The sequence below is a fragment of the Idiotropiscis lumnitzeri genome, chromosome 19 (genome assembly GCF_059441095.1).
Source record: "Idiotropiscis lumnitzeri isolate Australia: NSW breed Sydney's pygmy pipehorse chromosome 19, RoL_Ilum_1.0, whole genome shotgun sequence".
Taxonomy (NCBI): Eukaryota; Metazoa; Chordata; class Actinopteri; order Syngnathiformes; family Syngnathidae; genus Idiotropiscis; species Idiotropiscis lumnitzeri.
Window position 1 is genome coordinate 7,765,565 of NC_142409.1, and position 19,307 is coordinate 7,784,871.

Below are 19,307 nucleotides of genomic sequence, written 5' to 3' on the forward strand. Positions count from 1 at the left end.
ATCTAAATGCTGTTCATACCGTACAGCACTTCAACTAAGAGCTTGTGTTAAACTCAAAGAGTTTGTGTTCCTGTTGACCTTTCCCGACAGGGACAGATTTGGTCGGCATTGTCACTGGACCTCAACTCATCACAGATTAAACCTTGGGCTGCATGCAGATAATTGCCTCCAATCCCTAGTCATCAAGCAAGGTAAATCTCAGGCCAGCTCATTAGCAGGCTTTATTTGAAGAACATTTTCTTTCCCCATCATCTTTCCCAAAGCTTCTCAGCCCACTGTCCCCCTTTTTGCTCGGCTATGAATGCATAGAATTGAGTTGCGTTAAAAAACTAATTTGAATAGATACCTGTATTTTTTTATTTTTTATTCTTGCAAGCATATTGTGTGATTTGCGCTCATCTATTATTCAGACACATATTTTTCACTTTGCACTGGCGTCTGCATCATCTGAAGCACAACTGTCTTGTCAATATTCTCAACCTTGGATAATTAGCCGCCATTCTTTTGTAATGTAAGCCGCTGGCCTGGAAATGTCTTTATTGATGAGCAAAACAACACTATTGACTTTTCCTGGAAAGCAGGATTTGAAAAGCGGAATTTCTGTACTAATCCCAAAATCAATACTGTCCGTTCACCTTTTGTTGAAATAGTTTAGCGCAATCAAGCATGTAATTTAAGTCGGGTTGTTCATGACAACCATGTTAGACAAATTGATTTCATTGCAATCCATGAGAAAGATTCCACCTGCCTCTCTCGGTCATCTTATAATTTGGATAACCAAACATCGTGAATGTTAAATGAAGTCTCCCACCTGTCTGGGTTGGAGCCGTCTTGTTTAGTGTTGGCAGACAGAGCCACCCCGGAGCGTTCATGAAAGAGGCAGAAGGAAGCGCAGCTCATTTTACATGCAGCGCCGGCTGAGGGGACGCAAACGCCCCATATGCACACCAAACCAAAGTCATTATGGAAATACACTTGGAATGCATATTTATATTGGGAGACAAAAACATTTACATTTTATACTCTGCAACGGAGACCTCTTGAGACAAACTCTGCACATGTGTAATGTGTGCATGCCAACATTAGCTTGATGGCGTTATACTTTCCCCCGTGGCGTTACGTGACCGCCTGCGGAAACAGTGCATAGTCCTTGTGGGTTTTATTTAACTGTTTATTAATGGCAATGCAGGATTATGTCCAAATTCATAAACGAAGAGGTAATTGATCGCGGCGACCTTTTTTTCGCACCGTAATGAGCTTCTTATTCTCGTGCTCAGTGTTGCTGACCCAACATGGGTCGAACATGCCTTCCCCTCCGCCCCCCTTTCCGCTCCAGCCGAGTGATTTGCAAAGCAGGGCTGTCCTTCAACAACCGGTCGCATCTGAGACTTGAGGCATTTACAGTATTTCCCCGCAACCTATCAAACGAGCGCCGCACTCAGCCTCTTGTAATTGTGCTGACCACCACCGAACGTGCTGCTTAAAAATGCACCGACGGCAAGAGGTTATAAAGAGACGTCAGTTCAGGTGCGCTAAGAATTTTTTTTTAGCTCCTCGCCCCTTATTTTTTATGCTCAATTGTCACAGTCCAGAAGTCGTCCAAACACCTTAAAAAAAACTTCCCAAACAACGAGCAAAATACTAACTCGAACCAGAACACCGAGTTCTGCAAGCTAGCGCGGTAGAGAGCATGCAAATGAGAATTATAGAAGGGTCAGAACGTGGAGCAGGACCCCTTTCTGCACACATCCTCCCGACTATAATCCTGGCACAAAATCAAATCCCACCTCCATACTGAACCTAGATAATTGCAGACAGGGGTCTGATAAGCCCCTGTAATGGAACTCTGTCAATCAGTTCATGCCATATAGCCTCTCTCTCTCTCTCCTGGGTGTTTGCTCAAATTGAATGAAGAAATCCAGGAGCCACTGACATTTAGGTCTACTGCTCTGCTGATTGTGAGAAGAATGTCCCGGTTTAATTTCATTAACAGGGAAAGTAAAAGCAAATTTGCCGTATGAAAAGCAATTATGGTGCCGCTGACTGAAGCTTTTATACTTGGGAAAGGTCCTCCTCTCATTGTCTTTCAGAGTGTTGAAGACTTCCCTCGATTTATTGCATGGGCATTTATTATGCAAGGAAAACAGAACTCCTAGTGGGTAATTATTTGGCCTCAAGGTCACTAGGAAGAACTGATTCTGTAATGCTGCAATGGACTTGGGTTATTTTAAGGTCTTGTTTTTTTTTTTTTATGATAAAATAAATATGTATGTATTTTTAATGTACTAATTAATCTGGTCATTTAAAAATAGAGGCATGAAGTAAACTGAGAAACAAAAATACACCATGTGAAATGGCAGAATATTTTTTTTTTTTTTTTTATAAAAAAAAAAATAATAAAAAATTAGTATGCTATGGGTAACTCCCTTTTCCCCCCGAAATACAAATGTGTCACGCTCTTGACAAATTTCTACCAAACAACATATTTCTTCAAATTAGAGAGCGGGTCGTTAAATAAATACACAAACAATGCAGTACAATGCAAATTGCAATCTAATATGAAATTAAAAAAAAAAAAAAAAATCTCAGCCAGTGGAAGGAAATCAATAGTGGCCTTTATAGTCACAGCTTCAAGCCTTTAGTTCCCTGCTGCTTGAGTGCCATGGCCTATTCTCTCTCCTTTCATCCCATGAACATGCCCCCCTCCGAAGTAGCAGAATAGTCTGACTGCAGGGTAGAGGTCACTTGCTACTCACCTGGATTTGTAGAAGAGTCACAATTCTGAAAGGTCTTTGGTCCACTGTAGATTAAAACACGCTGCCATCAGAATACATCAGTGAAAGTGACCCGAACAACTCCACGTGACTTTGTTCCATTGTGCCAAAAGGGTTTCCATTTAGTTGTGATGGAGATTTTTTTTTTTTTTTTTTATCTTTCTATCACATCACAGAGAAGACCTGGACTTATGATTGTGTAACTTGGTACAAATATTTTTAAGCCCCTGAAAATGCGGAGCAAATATTTCCTAACTAGTCCATATCAAAGAACGTAAAATGATGCCACCGTCTCTAATATTGTTTCGCACGGAGTCCCTAAGGTGACATGGAACTTATAAAAAAATTTTTTTAAAAACTTGCTACGTTCCCTTGCAATTTTATTTATTTTTTTTTTTTTTATGTACTTCCGGGTCATCTCGGCAGTGCGTCATAGACGACAAGAATTATGGAGGCGGACTTGAAACGATTGTCCTCTTGTTTGGCACTCGCTTCAGATGTCTTTTGCTTGTTTGGAAAAACGGGACGTGCTTAATATGAAGAGAAAAAAAAAAAATAAAAAATCGAATTCATTGCAATTTAAACAAAATGTTCTGCATACGGAGGGTTGGCCTCTTTCGTTTGACCAAATATATTTTGTATGTGATCCAGAGTATGTCGTAATGTGACATAAACATATCTCTTTGGAAATGTCATCAGAGGAAGTTGTAATTTCTTGTGCTTCTGTAAAATCCAAATGGCTAAAATGAGGCAAAAAGAGAAAAGTTCATGTCCTCGTGATTTCACCGTTTTAAACCTTAATCAAAGGTTCGTGCTCTCTGAGTGCTCTAGTTTTTCTCCACTTGAGCGCCGATAACTTGTGGAAGCGGCGAGTAGACTTTTGCTTTAGGCAATAAAGCGGCAACTGGATATTTCTAATGGGCAAAAAAAAAAAAAAAAAAAAAGGACCCAAGGCCTGGGGAGAAATCCTCGGGGGCAAACTCTGCCAGGTTGTTTATCTCCACACGGAGCCCCTCGCCGCTCCTGTCTCATTAGTAACGCAAGGGAGTGTCACAGTGTCGCTCGCCGGCTAAAAGAAGTTGACCTTGCTCGCAAGTGGAACCATTGTTGGAACTTGCACTTAGTCAAGTGAGGAAGACGGAATAATTTTTTGCTACTTTTATTAATGTAATCATTTTTATATATTTCGGATGCTCTTTCCCCACTTGAATGTACGGCTAATGTGGATTAAAGACAGAGAAAAAAAGTCCTTGGATTATAATTCCAACACTTGTCTGTGATTTGTGATTTCTGCTTTGCGAGAGGAGGCAAGATGAGAATTCAAAGTGGTTCAGGGGAGGATGATAAAACGGTGCAGCGTGGTTTTTGACAGCTGATGAAATGAGATACGGAAAGGCCGCGACAAAGACGAACCTCTCGGCGACACGAAAAGAAACCGAAATGAATTTGTATTTTTTTTTTTTTTTTTAAGGCATATTTTATGTTGTTTTAGACTGGGTCGCCGTTTGTCGATGTTGCAACCAAATTCAAAAACTACGGGTTCATTTTCATGACTTGTCACACACGAAATGTGTTGTTCATTAACTTCCGCTTCTTAAAAATCTGTTATTTTACAGGTGGACAATACATTTTGTATTTGCATGTTCCTTTCTGGTACCATATGGCGCGACGATTAAAAGCCTCTTCTTAGCAAAATATGAACTTGCAGGGGGAAAAAACAAAACAAAAAGCAAACAAGAATCTAGTCACCGAATGATGCGATGCCGCGAAGTCGCTTTAATCAGCAGCCGAAGCCTCAACCGCCTCCCCAGCTGCGTCTCTCACCTCACAAAACTTTTTGTTCTTCTCATTCATCCAAAATGAGATTTAACTTTGGCCGCCTGGGTTCATTAAAGTATGCCGTTCGAGATATTAACGCTCTTTTCTACTCTGGAGGATGCCCTCATTTTACTTCCAAGTTTTAACGGTCTTGGCTGGCTATCTACTTTATTTACAAATAATTACATTGCAAAGGTATGTGGAGCCAATGTACGATATTTTCCTTTGAAAAGGTATAGCCATTTAAAAAAAAAAAAAAATTACAATTATGTCAAGGTAATTACGGTCGTCGGATAGTCATAAGGTTCCTTCATAATCTCAGTAGATGACGTACTCACCAAATGTAATCGGTAATCTGTGTGGAGTAATAGAAGGAGGCTTTTACTCTAATTCACAATCAAAGAACTGGTTTGTTGTGTGTGTGGCTGAAGCTTAGAGGAAGATTTCCTTGTAATGCTCTTGGGGGGTGCGGGTGAGTGGGGGGGGGATGCAAAACATTAAAACAGTGTTGCTCCTGTACCATTTCCAAATTAAAATGTTTCTGCCCTGACCATCCTCTCATCCCCATGTATGAAAAGGGATTACGCTCTCACATAAAGACTCCCAACAATAGCTCACCTAAGTCAAACCACTTTTTTGATTTTATCACTGAAGGATATTTCACGTATGAAAACAGCAACTGTGATTGCTGTCTTTGCTCACGTTTTGACGCTTGATCCTGATTTGAGAATCTGCAACGAGCTGATCGTAAATGTCGCGTTCCAAACTGTCATGAATAAAATAGGCTCCAATAAGGAAAACAATGTATACATAAGACCAAATCCCTTTTTTTTTTTCCCGCCATTTAAATTCCTGACGCCACGATTGTGCATAATGGTTCATCAGTATGGCTTCCTTCAAACTGAGCCAAGGTTAATGCTGTTAGTCTCGCCTGTGCTTTTCCTGCTATGACAAATCAAAATGTCTGCAGGGAACCAGGTCCCTTCTGAATTCATTTTGAATATTGCCGAAAAGACGGTTTAGCTTGAAACGACACAGTGAGCCATAGAAACAAAATCAGATTCATCTCTGCTGTGAAGCAACGAGGCAGTAGCCATTTTCCATTTTGCTTTGAACGCTTTGAAATGTGCCACTTTAATTAATTTGTAAGTTTTTTTTTTTCAAGTTACATTGATAAAATGTCCGTAATATTTTCATCTTTAGCTGTTATTCATTGGTATGTACACTTGAGATATCAACGTAATGAATGCAAAGCAATAAGAAGTTTATTTAATTTTCTCCAGTATTTTTTTTTCGTTCCCAAGAATCTCATGCACTGACTGGTTATGATTATTCTAATAACGTTTTTTTTTTTTTTTTTGTAGAAGGTCAATGCTGGGAGACGTGCAGTAAAATAGGACTGACAATTTGCAATTTTGAAATTTATTAGAATTTTGTCATAAACACGGCTAGAAAGCCATTGTGGATACAATATAAAAAGATAAAAAATAAAAAATAAATAGGAGATTGAGTTCCTCAGTTAGTGTTCTGTTTGCTTGGCATTTTTCAACCGTCAGCATAATACCCATCCAGCTCTCTTCCACCCCCGCTGCACCTTCCGCCATCTCGCAGCTAAAAAGACTGAACAAGAAATGATTATCAGGCCCTGACTCCAGTTTAAACTCATTTGAAAAGCATATGCTCATAGATCATATTTCACTCACCAGAATACAAAACAGATTATCATGACACTCGCCGAACGAATGAGAGGGAAACTTGGTTTGAGGAGTGATTCGCCTTGTTGGGGAAGCCAGCTCACTGCCCGGTTTGCAAGCACGAGTGATGTGCAGTTGGAGTCTCGGTGAGAACCGGACATTACACTGGCGCTCGTACCTCCCGCAGAAGTATGAGGTTCTAAATTCAAAATGTCACATATATATATTGGTCAGTGCTTCCACTGGCTAAAATGTCCTGTAGTTTATAACAGTGTCCTTGCAGCTATTTTTTTTATTTTTTTTATTTAATTTTTCTTAATTGGGTGTGGAGGCATGGTGAGACTTTTCTAATCAATTTTGTGTTTTGCAAAATAACTCTTTGTATGCAAACTTGACGTTTCACATCCCAAAAGGGGAAGTCAGGCAACCTTAGAATTTATATGTTGTATTTTAATTGTGTTTTGCGTGTATTTCTTGCAATGTTTTCGGCAAGCTTTGCATGTTATGAGTTTAACTTGAACGACAAGGTCACTTACCTGTCTTGTCAGTCGTAGATATACTAAAAAAAAAAAAAAAGAAGAAGAAATGGTGTATTGTATAGCAAGTTCATATGAATAAGAAATGAGGCCTTCATAAAAGATTGAGTCAGGTCCATATTAAGATTTCTGGTTGTGACATTTTATCATGTACAGTAGCTTCGGTGCTGACCTAAACCTCGAAAAGCTCCTCTCTAGTTTAACACTTCCATAAATATAATTATATTCTCACAACATACATGAAAGTACTCAATTTTCTGTTTTTACAATATATATATATTTTTCCTCTATTAAACAGGTGCTTATCCATATTAATTATAACCACGCAGATATATAGCGAATAGAATTGAATAAACAATGCCTGGAGCCAAAAAGCATGAATTTGATTCCCAATGAATAATTGGCACGAGTCTGCCTAGACTCCAACCTATTAGACACAGCTTAGCCCACCACAGAGGCCCTCATAGCATTGCTCATATTAATCGGAGCAAAATAATGAATTGGAGAATGAAAAATATACCTGAGGCATATCTGGAGAATTTCCTGGAGAATGATAAATGGAAAACACAGACGGCACGCACATTGCCGTCATGCATCAAGAGAGGAAATAGCTCAAATCAAGCACTGCAAAAGATCTTGGCGCTCTCATCTCAGGTTTTTACCGCTTACAGCAATCGATGAATACTATCGATTTGAGTCGATAGGATTTTTTGGACAATGGTTCAAGTTTTATGTGTGTAACTCATACTCGATAAATATGCTGCATTAACTTTCAAGTATCGTTTCCGAGGTTGCTTCATGGGCAATTGTTTCCGATCAAACTGGTGCAGACTGTCACAGTCTCAACCTCCCAGAAGGTTGGCATGTCAGAGCCATGTGCTTTCGCCGCCTTTAACGGCAAGTGTGAGATTCTTCATATTGACCCCGGTGTACCTCTGTGGGAGCAACATCTTGGTTTTGAAGGCTACGGTTTAAAGTCTCACCTTTCAGATGGTTGGCTGAGAAGAGTAAACAGTGCTCACATGACGACACATACACTTAAAGATTTTTGTGGTGCTTTCTGCGTCTAAGGTTGTAGATCATTTGAAAAAAAAAAACGATATCCAAGACTATCTACGACTTGGTGGACATGGTAGTGATCATGGTTCATGGTGTTCAAACCACTGGGTACATTCCGAATCTTTGCCGACTTCCCCATAAACAGCATCGGTGACCGGTGTTGCTGTACTTCCCGGAGTCCACTAAAACGCGCTAAGCAGTCACTTGGAGAGGATGAAGAAGCTCTTTTTAATGGTCCCTGGAGACAAACGGTATATTTACCATAATCCCAAGCCTGAGGGAGCATCAACTTCTAATCACCTCCATCTTCCCTCCCTAATGCAGATAGAGATCAGTGCCTATTATAAACCTCATAAAGCGCCAAAGCTTTAAGATGATTGTCGCTCCATCCAGAATATTTTATTCACAATGGAGGTAAACTGCTTTCCACAGTTGCTTTGTGTATTGGTGTTAAACGGGTGTTCGATCGGTGTTTTAATAAACAATTATTGGTACTCGGACCGGTTTTATATGCCATACGTAGAATATGATGGTTTTAAATTGGGCCATCACTTGCGTTTCGTGCAGGGGTGTGCAAACTTTTTGATTGGCGGGCCACAATGGGTTCTAAAATTTGACAGAGTGGCCGGACCAGGAGCAGATGGATGGAGTGTTTTGGTAACCTCACCTCATCGGAGAAATAAAATATATTTAATTTTAAATAAAAGTGAACAAAAGCATTACAATAATATATTAATATATATGTCTTTGACAAAGCACAGTATTTAGAAAATAAAACATGAACAAGGTTTATTCATTTAATTTTTTTCAAGTTCGGCGGGCCGGATTAAAACGTTTGACGGGCCGCATGTGGGCCCCCGGCCCGCAGTTTGCCCACGCCTGGTTTAGGGTATAATTCATATGTCTGACAATCATTTTGTCTTTCTATTTATTTATTTATTCCTAATGAACCACTCGGTTACACTTCCCCTGTCTCGCTGCCATGCTTAATTAGCGTGTCCTCACTTTGCACGACTACATATCAAGGTAATTACTCTGGTGATGCGCTGACGAGTCGGTGTCAGTTCACGTCGATGATTAATAACATAACACGTCATTTATGTGTTTTGTAAAATCGTTGAGACGGATTCAACACAGGTAGGGGCGGTTATTGAAACTCATCCAAATAAAGTTTGTTCGGCGAATAATAATTGGGTTGGGCTCAGGTTATTACAAGGCAGAAGAACATATCACTTTCTGCGGGGTGGGTTGTTGGTCCACCATATTGGCAGATTAAGTAAATTAATCCCTTCTTTTTGCTTAATCCCTTTCCTTATCATAAGATTATGAAAATACAGATCCCTCCCTTCTCTCAGATATTAAATTGCTCCCAGAATATAACTCCTGGCTTGAAGAGGAAAAGAGGGCAAATGAGAAGGAGAAGAAAAAAAAAAATCGCCTTCAGTTCTGTTTCAAGTGTTCTTTGTTTTGGATTTCTTTTAGTCATTTATAATTCCTCTATTCTGTTTTTTTTTATCCAGGACACATACACACACACATATATATATATATATATATATATATATATATATATATATATATATAAATAAATATAAATATGGGTTGTTTCGCTTCTAACGTCATGATGTGATTGCAGGTCTGGATTTGTCGACCTTGAACACCAGCTCAGGCTCTTTGGCTGCCAGAAAAGTGCAATTCCACGTCCCCAGAGGTATTTATTTAATAATGTGTTTATTGTTGTGATTGGGCGGTTGTCTAAAACTGGAATTGATCCCAGTGAACTGATCCACTCACTTTAGTCAGATAATCAAAAGAAAATGATAGAAATTTGCCCACATTTTTAGCTCGTCTGCTTGAGACGTTTACTGGACACTTCGTCTTGACCCCCCAAAAAATACATGTCAAATCCTTTGCTAACCAGTTGTCTTGGTTTAAATCAGACACTAATTAGGCATGAAAGCATTGCTTTCCAGAGAGCAAACCCGACAACTTCACTTACTGCTTTTGGGAGCTACACGGAAAAACAGCATCATTAGCACATTAGCCAAGATTCCAAATGTCACTTAGCCACAAAGGAGACAATGAAGCTAGGGATACATCCAAACTCTTCCCTTTAGGTTCTTTAGGACCGTTATGATGCACCATCGGTCATATATTGACCCTCTATGGACAATTTCAGGAAGGGGAGTCGGGATAAGTGTGCGTATAGTTTTATGTTTACAAAAACATACAAAAAGTAGGTGTGGGTGTATCGTAATGTGTTCCAATACTTTCGATTCCAACCGAAGCTGTAGTTAGTGATGTTTCTTTTGCTTTGGGACATCTGACACGTGCAGCTGCAGTTCTTTTAATCTTGTCAAAATTAAACAGGCTTGGTGGAGGGAGTGGGCTGGCGTCAGACTTGGGCTTGTCAATATCGCGCTACTGAAACATGCATGATTTGGTTGATCAAGTCAACGGAATTATTTTATTTTTATTTCACATTTTAATACACAGTGAAAGCATAAAAAATATTTTTGATTCCAGACCAAAATTAATTATTTTCTTCACTCCTTCAAGAAATTATTGCCATAAATAATGCGTACATGTGACGATGTTTACCAGAGATGGCAGTGCATGCTTCCATGTGTGCTCACTATTGCCAAGGAAAAAAGTTGAGTGATCATCTTGTCATGATGGCTCACTCGGATAGAAAAACACACCTTTGACAATGTGTTGTACTTTGGCTGTGTGGAATTTTGCAAAATGCTGTTGCATGGAAAAAAAACAGTCGTCAAAATTCTTTCATGTCATACCCAAGACGAAGTCGCGTGGAACTAAAATTCCCACAAGGAGACACCTTGCCATAAATAACTTCCGAGTATTGTTTCCTCATGACTTTGCAGAATGTGCAACAATCATTTTACTAAATATACTTTCACAGAAGCCGCTTTGCATTAAAACAGCAGGCCGACATGAATACCAATCAAGCCCAGAATGATTTTAGAGTGCTGGAATGAAAACTCCACAGGGAGATGAAATATCAGCCCACAAGCAGTAATAACCGCAGAATCCTGAGGATGAAAGATTATTAGAAATAAAGATGACTCCACCCGGAGACTTGTACAAACTCAGCTTGATGTACATTAACGCGTAAACCTGTTTGTCGCTCTTCTAAAACGGAACACGTGAAACATAAACCTTTGTGTTCATATTTGTCAATGATGTGACCGACAGGGATAAAATCACTTGAATTCATTAATCTGCCAGAGGTCTTTTTATACAAGATGTACAACCTTTCCGCGGGAGGCAGACAGTAATGAGCAGCCATTTAGCAAAGTTATAAAATGAGAAGAAAAATGATTCCTAGAGGGGAACTTCCGAGCTTGCGAATGAACCATCACGGGCATGGTATAATGTCTTTCAGGTTGTTTCATATTCACATGAACGAGACATCTAAACGGGCATTCCCCTGAATCGGTTCTATTTGCATTGCCGGGAAATAAAATGTATAAATGCATGATACAGGAAATCACATTTTTCCTTCCCCCCCCCAAAAAAAAATCTGCAAATTTATCCATTTAATAAATATTTCATATATCATACATATTTATTATTATTATTGTTATTATTATAATTATTATGTGTATTATTATTATGATTATTATGATTATTATTACTATTATTATTATTATCATTATTATTATTATTATTATTGTTATTATTGTTATTATTATTATTATTATTTATACCGTTAATATAAATGAAAAATGTGTGAGTCAAGAACAACACAATTAGAAACGAGCTTTTTTGCTGAAGATATTCTCCTTATAGATGACTCGTGCTATTTTGTATACACGAAGTAATTAACATTTACCAGCCAAGTAAAAAAAAAAAAGGGATCTTTGACGTCTTTAGCCGTCAATGGAAGTAAGTGTGTTAACTAAGACCATCACTTTCACTCCTTGACTTGATTGTATTCATCGTCCCTTTTGCATTAATTGAACACACAAGATACTGTCTTGTTGAAAAGTATCGTACCCTAAAACCTCAGTAAACAACAAGGAAGAAATGCTTCCACGCACACACACACACACACACTCGGTTCATGCATGCACACAAACGCGTCTGCTCGCAGTTGCCTCTCAACACTTCCACAGAGGGGAAACATTTCCCCATCAAAGTCACTCCTCTTTCCACTTCTGTCAAGGGAAACCCAGTGGGATGCTGTGGCGGATCTCAAGTAAAGACCCAAGCTGCTGCTTTGCTTTCACAATAAAAGGCAAAAAGTATTCACAATGTCTGGCCGATGATATTCTCCCATTTTGAGGGGGAAAACAATTTCAACGTCTTTGTTTTTGAAAAAAAAAAAAGGAGAATATGGAAATGAGAGTTCAAAAGTCGAGTAGGCTATACCTCGGGGGGGAGTGTTTTTAAACACGAACCTATTAAGATAAACGGCAATTGAACTGCTTTTATTGTAGAACAATCGGTTCCCTGATGAGTCTATTACGGTGCGTGTTTTGTTTTGTGCTGCTGTTGACTCGGTCCTCTTTATTGAAGTTTGAAAACTATTCTGGGAAATGGGCAACTCTTTTCAATGTGACTTTTAAATCAAAACCCAACGGGCGGATATGGGAATATTTTCTCAATCTACTCGCTGATCCGTTTTTTTTTTTTTTTGCCTCGGCCTGCGACTCCAATCAGAATGTTACCCCTAAAACCTTTGACTGTGCCGACAAAAGTTGACAGTCTCCTAGCTTGTAAGCTGCCTATCAGATAATAAGCAGGACTGCGACGCCAGCCGGAGTGCAACAATGAATTCATACCTGGTGTTGTCGCCAGACGTCCGGCATGTCTGTCTTAGCGCTCTCTCCAGGGAAATCTCCCAAGAGCAGCTGTCCTTATCAATGTGCCAGCTCTCCGCTCACTGCCTACCTTGGTCGCGTTCTCCATGACAGTAGCACAGAGGTAGCGTTAATCTGCCAAGACTTCAGCAAAATTAAATCGCCGACCCAGCTAGAGGGTGACCGGCAATGGGGAAAGATTTGCTGCTCGCTCTGATATGGCGGTTGAGGCCTTGCACGTTAATGTGCTTTACATCTACGAGAGACGCGCACTGCCCAGTATACAAATCTGCAATCAATCACAAAATAACTGCGCCATATCTGGACATAAAACAAAAGAAATGTCTCTATTATTTTCATTCAACACATGGTATTGCTATTTACAAATTTTCCATAATATCCCCCTAACTGGAATTGAGTCATTAAAAAGTATCCAAAGTAATGGCCGAGTGGTCTAAGGCGCCGCGTTCCGGACCCAGTCTCCCCAGGAGGCCTGGGTTCGAATCTCGTGGCTGCCAGGATGGCCGAGTGGTCTAAGGCGCCGCGTTCAGGACCCAGTCTCCCCAGGAGGCCTGGGTTCGAATCTCGAATTTCCCCATTGTGGGACTAATAAAGGCATTATTATAATGAATGTTAAAATCTTTTCGACGTGGCGAGGAGCAGGGCTGTGACCCGTCAGTTCAACCGCCACAATTCCTCCTGTGACATCCAAACACATCGTTAGCCTTGCTCGCCGGATCCCGACACCCGACCGACATTGGTGCCATAAATCCCTTTTTCTTTTCAGATGAGCTCTCCTTTTTGGGCTAGAGCAGGGAGAGGCAAGACAGGAGTTTTGATTTGGCAATTTGGCACAGAGTGAGTGAGTAACTCGGAATTTGGTGATTCTGAGTTAGCTGAGAAGCCAATCCACGGTCCTCCAGTGCGCCAGCGGCTCTAGTTACATCCAAATACAGTATTAATAGTAGTGATTCATTATTCAAGTGCAACCTGTAGTCGACATAACATGAGCCCACCTATTTGCGACATACAACACCTTGACATTTCAAAAAAATTTGAACACACTATCGAATGTCATCAAACCAGAGACTATAATTGTCTTTTTGTGAGCTCCGCTGGGAAAAAGTATGAACAACAGCGATATTATTCTGGTATTTTTGCTCTATGGAGCTATAGGACCTTTCACGTCCGGAGCCTCTGAGTCTGGACACGCAGGCTAATATGATGTAGAAACGCGTGCGCGCACACACACACACACACACACACACGACATAATAGTAACATAAAGCCTGTTCATGGCTACATTGTGACGAATGGCTCGGAGGGAGCTTCTCAATCACTTGAGCTTGTGCTTATTCTTAATAGACTCGGCTTGAAAGGCAATGATCTAAAGACAGGTTTCTTTAATGCGCCGTGCGTTGCAGTTTTAACATCAGTGACGCCATGCTTTAGTAATTGTTAGCCATCTGTTTTGCCGAAGAGGCCAAACTGACTCAAGCTCCTTTCTCTTTGGCACCAAGTGAGATTTAATGGTATCATGGGCCTGGCGGCTTACGAGGGAAAGGGAAAAGGCGCAAATGTGGAAGGCAACTGTCTTTTTTTTTTTTTTTTGTTTTGTCTTTTGCACAACATGCGGCGAACTCGCAAACCAAAAAAAAAAAAAATTACGGACTTGTATGAAGCAGTCCACGGCAGAAAAAAAGTTTAGGGAACACTGTTTTAAATCGTTTCGTTCAGTCCCTACTAAGCTCCAGTTCATATGTAATTATAAAGGCAGCAATATAAAGCCCACATCATATTCCAGAAGCCGTTCAATGCCGTATTTCCTTTATGGCATGCTGCACAGAAGCGCAGTGGGCGGTGGAAAAAAAAAAAAAAGCGACGTAGCTCGTTCTGTAGCTTGCGTCACGTGACTTAATCAGGCCATAAAGAAGGCCTCACTTGCAGATGCCGTGTTGCCCCTGCGCTGTGCATTTCATCAGCCCTAGGGAAGGGTGAAATATGCTCCCGCTGAAGTTAATGTGCCCTATCTCTGTCCAAGAAGTGACAAATTTATCGCCACCATCGACTATTTACAATCCGTCCAAAGTATGATGATCTGGACCGCGTTATTTAAGCCGCAGAGGTATGCCATGTTGGTCACACCGCCATGGTGAGTTGGCACAAAAAAAAAAAATAAAAAAAATAATATATATATATATATATATATATATATATATATTTATATTATTATTATTATTATTTATATTATTATTATAATTATTATTATTATTTATTATTTTTTTGGGTCACTTTTTCTTTTCCCCTTTTTTGGCCCTTGCAGATCCCATCCACTTCTCATCAATAATCAAATTATATTTTACCCCCCCAGCACCATGACTAATTTCTACAGCAACTTTTAAATGATGATTTTCGCTCATTTATAAACAGAATGAAGTCCAACTAATCAGGCAATATCATTTAATGACCCTAATTAGAATGCATTCTAAACTACTGCTTTAGAATAGTAGTAAAATATTCATTTGCTAATCGGTCTAAGACACATACAGCTATAATCAATACAATCTAATTTGTACTTGATAAATAATAAATTACTCATGTCAATCAAATGCACCTCACGAGAATAAATCATTGACCATGTATAAACATGAAGCATAACAAAAGTTATTAAGTGGTTGTGAAACTTGACAGCATTTGAAAGAAGATATCGGGCAACATTCTCATCGACTACTCTCTTTTTACTTATTTCAAACTCAAACGAAACGAGTATGCATTACTCGGCATCCCATTGTCAACCACTTGTTGAATAATCCATCTGTCAGATCAATTCAACCAGAATGAGCTTATGCTTCGCCTCAATAGCGGTAAGAATGAAATTCACCCAGAATTCTTAAGAAATAAAAAACACCTTGCAGTGATAAATTAAAAAATAAAAAAAAATAAATCTATAAAAATATTATATATATATATAGTCACTCACTAGGCCACGCCCCTTAAAGACAGACATCAACACGCACTTTCCCAGAATCTGCCTTTCAGACACCTGCACATTTATTTAATTTCCACTTCTGTAGCCTCTGGTCCTTCGCTCTCTCCATCTATAAACCGCCAATACTCATCTTCCTCGCCACCGTCGCCACTCACTTCAGTGCCTTTTTGATTGGAGTGGCAGTCTTTACAATATGTCACTGTGAATGTACCTCGCCTTTAATATTTCAATAAAATGTCAACGTGCAGAGTGGTGAAGGCCTTTGAGAATAGACTTGCAGCTGGTTCTGTACTTCCATCTTTCGGAATCTTTAAAAGGACAACCAAAAGAGAAACCAGAACGAGGGCTCCATATATGTGATGAGTCGCTGTGGATGAGAAATGAACACCGTATTTTTCGAACTACAAGGCCCACTTAAATTCTTTTTAAGTAGCTCAAAAATCGACAGTGAGCCTTATAATCGGGTGCGCTTTACGTGTGGATGACTGGAAGTGGGATAAAGTTTGACTTATCTGGTTTGTTTCCCTAATGTGCAGTAATGTGCCCCTTTGTATTTAATTAATTTATTTAAACATAATTTTCTGTTATTATTATTCTTATGAAATTTTATCTTATTATTTTTGTATATGCATATAGGTAATAATTTTTTCTGTTGATCTTAAGTAGTCTCGTATTTTGTATAAGGGTCACGAATAATGCCGGTGCACAACAAGACCCTTCAATCTCCATTTCATTGCTGCGACGATGAACTATCCGCAACTTTCCTCTGCATTGCCATGTTATTTGAAAAGCCGAACTTGTTTTTCAGCAAGTGAAAAGAAATCTACTTTACGAAGTAGCACTTCTACAGAGTGAGCTTGACACCTCTGGTATGCTGCTGTGACCTGAGCATCACAAGCACCTCTCGTCTTTGCTCTGTGAAATGTAAAAGAAGAGTGCTGGACGAAGATTTTGTTTCGATTATGTTGTTGTTTATGTATATATAAAAAAAGCTGACATTGTTGACATTTTGATTCCGTAGAAATGCGTACATAGGAAAGAGAGCGATGCAGTGAGAGATGATATTTTAAAACGTGGCCTGCGGATGAGAGAAAAATCGAACGGACTTTTCCACCCCTTATCGATTCAGCGATGATCCTCAATACATTTGTAGCGGTCCAAGTTGTTCTCTGTTCATTTACTGCAAAGAACTCCCCCGCTAAAAGACATTCAGAGGGTCTAGTGTTTCGACAGAGTGGCGGTGAAAGACAATATCTTTGTCGCCTTGCCTCACTTCATTCAGACAGGATCTTGATCAATCCTTTGGCTCTGTATGGACTGGGACTGGTGTTTCGAGGCGTCACTGCGCTCGTTTGCCGAGACTACCCTTCAGCCGCCCCCTGCCTCCGAACCCAAACCAGTCGGATCACACCGCCGAGAGCCTTTAAAGTAGAGTTACGATAGATAGTTATTTTGTACTACACGTTCATTGCTCTTTTTGGCGATTGCTTGATGTGTCCTCTTATTCGACACTCACTAAGGGTGATATTTTACTTTACCTAGATAAGCGGCTGCCAAAGTCGGTCAATTATTGAATCGATATGACATCATCATCATGCACAGAAATATTAGCTCAGCTTGGCACGATCTGTCCATAACCACGTTCCTACCTCTACTTTACCGCCCTGTTTTGCATATTAATTGACGGTGTAATCTCGTTGACGTGGACCCGAGTGAATCAGGGGGATAACCTGAAGAGTTCATCTGAGCCGGTGTTTATCCGGGCCACGGCATGGGGGTGGATGCTAGGGTGCCGAACGGGCGACGTGGAGCTCAACTGGGTGTGTGCATACATGATTTATGTGGCTTACCCTCCGAGGGGAAGATAGAGACGACCTTCTGAGGAGTCAAAGCCAAAGCGCTCTCCCTATAAATGAAAAGTGTGCTTGATTACTGCAGGAAAGATGATACAAAGCAAGAAAGGTTATATGACGACCTGAGATGTGGATGATACATCACTTTAAAAGGTTTACAGTTGCAACATTATCTCGAAACTTCACGGGGATTCTGCAATTTGCCCAAGCAAAAAATGTCCCCTTTATCGCGGCTTTTACATTTTGTGTAGTTACTTCATGAAAGGATTTTATTTGTGTTCGTCTGGTAAATGTTTGTTGTATGAAAAATAGAGCTATAATGCCGATACGTGCCTTGGCTCTGTGACAATTCAATCCTGAATCAATGATGAGCTTAACTGAGTTGTTTAACCCTTGAACCAAAATTTTAGTTGGCTGTCTCTGAATATATATTGGTGGCTGTTTAAGTTCAAGCTAACACACATCTAACTTCCTTGTCTTATTATTCCTTTTTGCCCCAAAAAACGATGCAGAACATACCGGAACCTTTCTCACACTCTTGTTGAGGCAAATTCAGCTCGGATCCGAATCGCACTGGAGAGATGGCTCTTTTCATCACTTTGCTCAAAATAAACACAATTTAAAATTTTTATTTCGACTCTCAATTGCTTCTTCACACAGCTTCCTTGTTTTGTTCACTTCTATCTCATTCTCTCTCTCAGTTGAACTCTCCGTTAAAGGGCCAGTACTTGTATCAGCATTACAAAATAAAATTTTGCTCCGAGTGCAAATATTTGAATTCGATATCCGCATTACTTGGGCCAATTCCAGCGATGGACGAAAACCCACTTCCGGCATTGCTTAGAATGTCCATCTCTGGTAATCGCAAATATGTTGTTTGCCACTATAAGGGTAAAAAATTAATTGTTTGTTTCATTACTTTAATGACTCCCAATAAATTATAATGCCCCCCAAAAATTAAATTGCATAGTTTTGACCCAACATAAAAATAACAATTTGAAGCCGAGTTCCTTGAGTAAAATACACATTTTTATTTCCATTCTGCATGGGTTGAAGTTTTACCATTTTTTTTTATAACTGAAAGCAAACACCTTGTGTATACGTTTTAGTCCGTGTTGATGTACGGTACTTATTTGAATAGCTCACATCTCCCTTTGATTGTGAGAATCTAATTTGATGCCAAATTGTGTTTCTGAGACCTTTTCACTCTTCAAAATTGACTCTCATCCTTAATTTATAAGGCAGCCTCCCACCGTCAGCACCTGCTCGTATCCTCTCGCCGCATCAACATATGGTGGCGCACATAATCAGCCTTGCCATTATCCTGCCGCATGGCGCTGCTGACATGTAAACACAACGCATGGTATACATTCACGGTCATATGAAGGACCACTTTTTTTACAGTCAAATTGTTTGGCTGCGTCGACATGCCTCAAATGTCATCTCACGCGCTAGTTTCAGCTTTTAATTCATTTGAAGAAGTGTCTAATGCGTTTTGTACTTTACCTTTTTATGATTGGCTTTCTGAGACTTACCTTCAAATTTTAAATCATATTTCCCGTCATTTAACGGTCTAAAAATTCGATTTTTTTAAGAGTTTGTTGCATGTAACTGTTTTTTTTTTGTTTTGTTTTTTTACAGAGCTCTGTCGCTCAAATATAAAGACACCATCCAATTAGTCTGATGCAGCCACTGGGGAGTCCACAGTTCACAACAAACTTGTGAAAATGCAAAACGTGTCACTCAGCAGTGTACACA

The 19,307-nt window shown here is 39.7% G+C and overlaps 1 protein-coding gene across 13 annotated transcripts in view; it reads left to right on the top strand.

The window, feature by feature from the left end:
• ntng1a (netrin g1a) overlaps nt 1-19,307 on the top strand; it is a 129,826-nt gene that overhangs the window by 28,648 nt on the left and 81,871 nt on the right. For 11 of the 13 annotated variants that reach the window (XM_088282984.1, XM_088282975.1, XM_088282968.1 and 8 more), the window contains exons 4-5: nt 91-191; nt 9,518-9,592. The gene's annotated coding sequence lies outside the window, so the exon portion shown is untranslated. The remainder of the gene's footprint in view (nt 1-90; nt 192-9,517; nt 9,593-19,307) is intronic. The other 2 variants (XM_088282970.1, XM_088282973.1) reach the window with 1 other exon arrangement.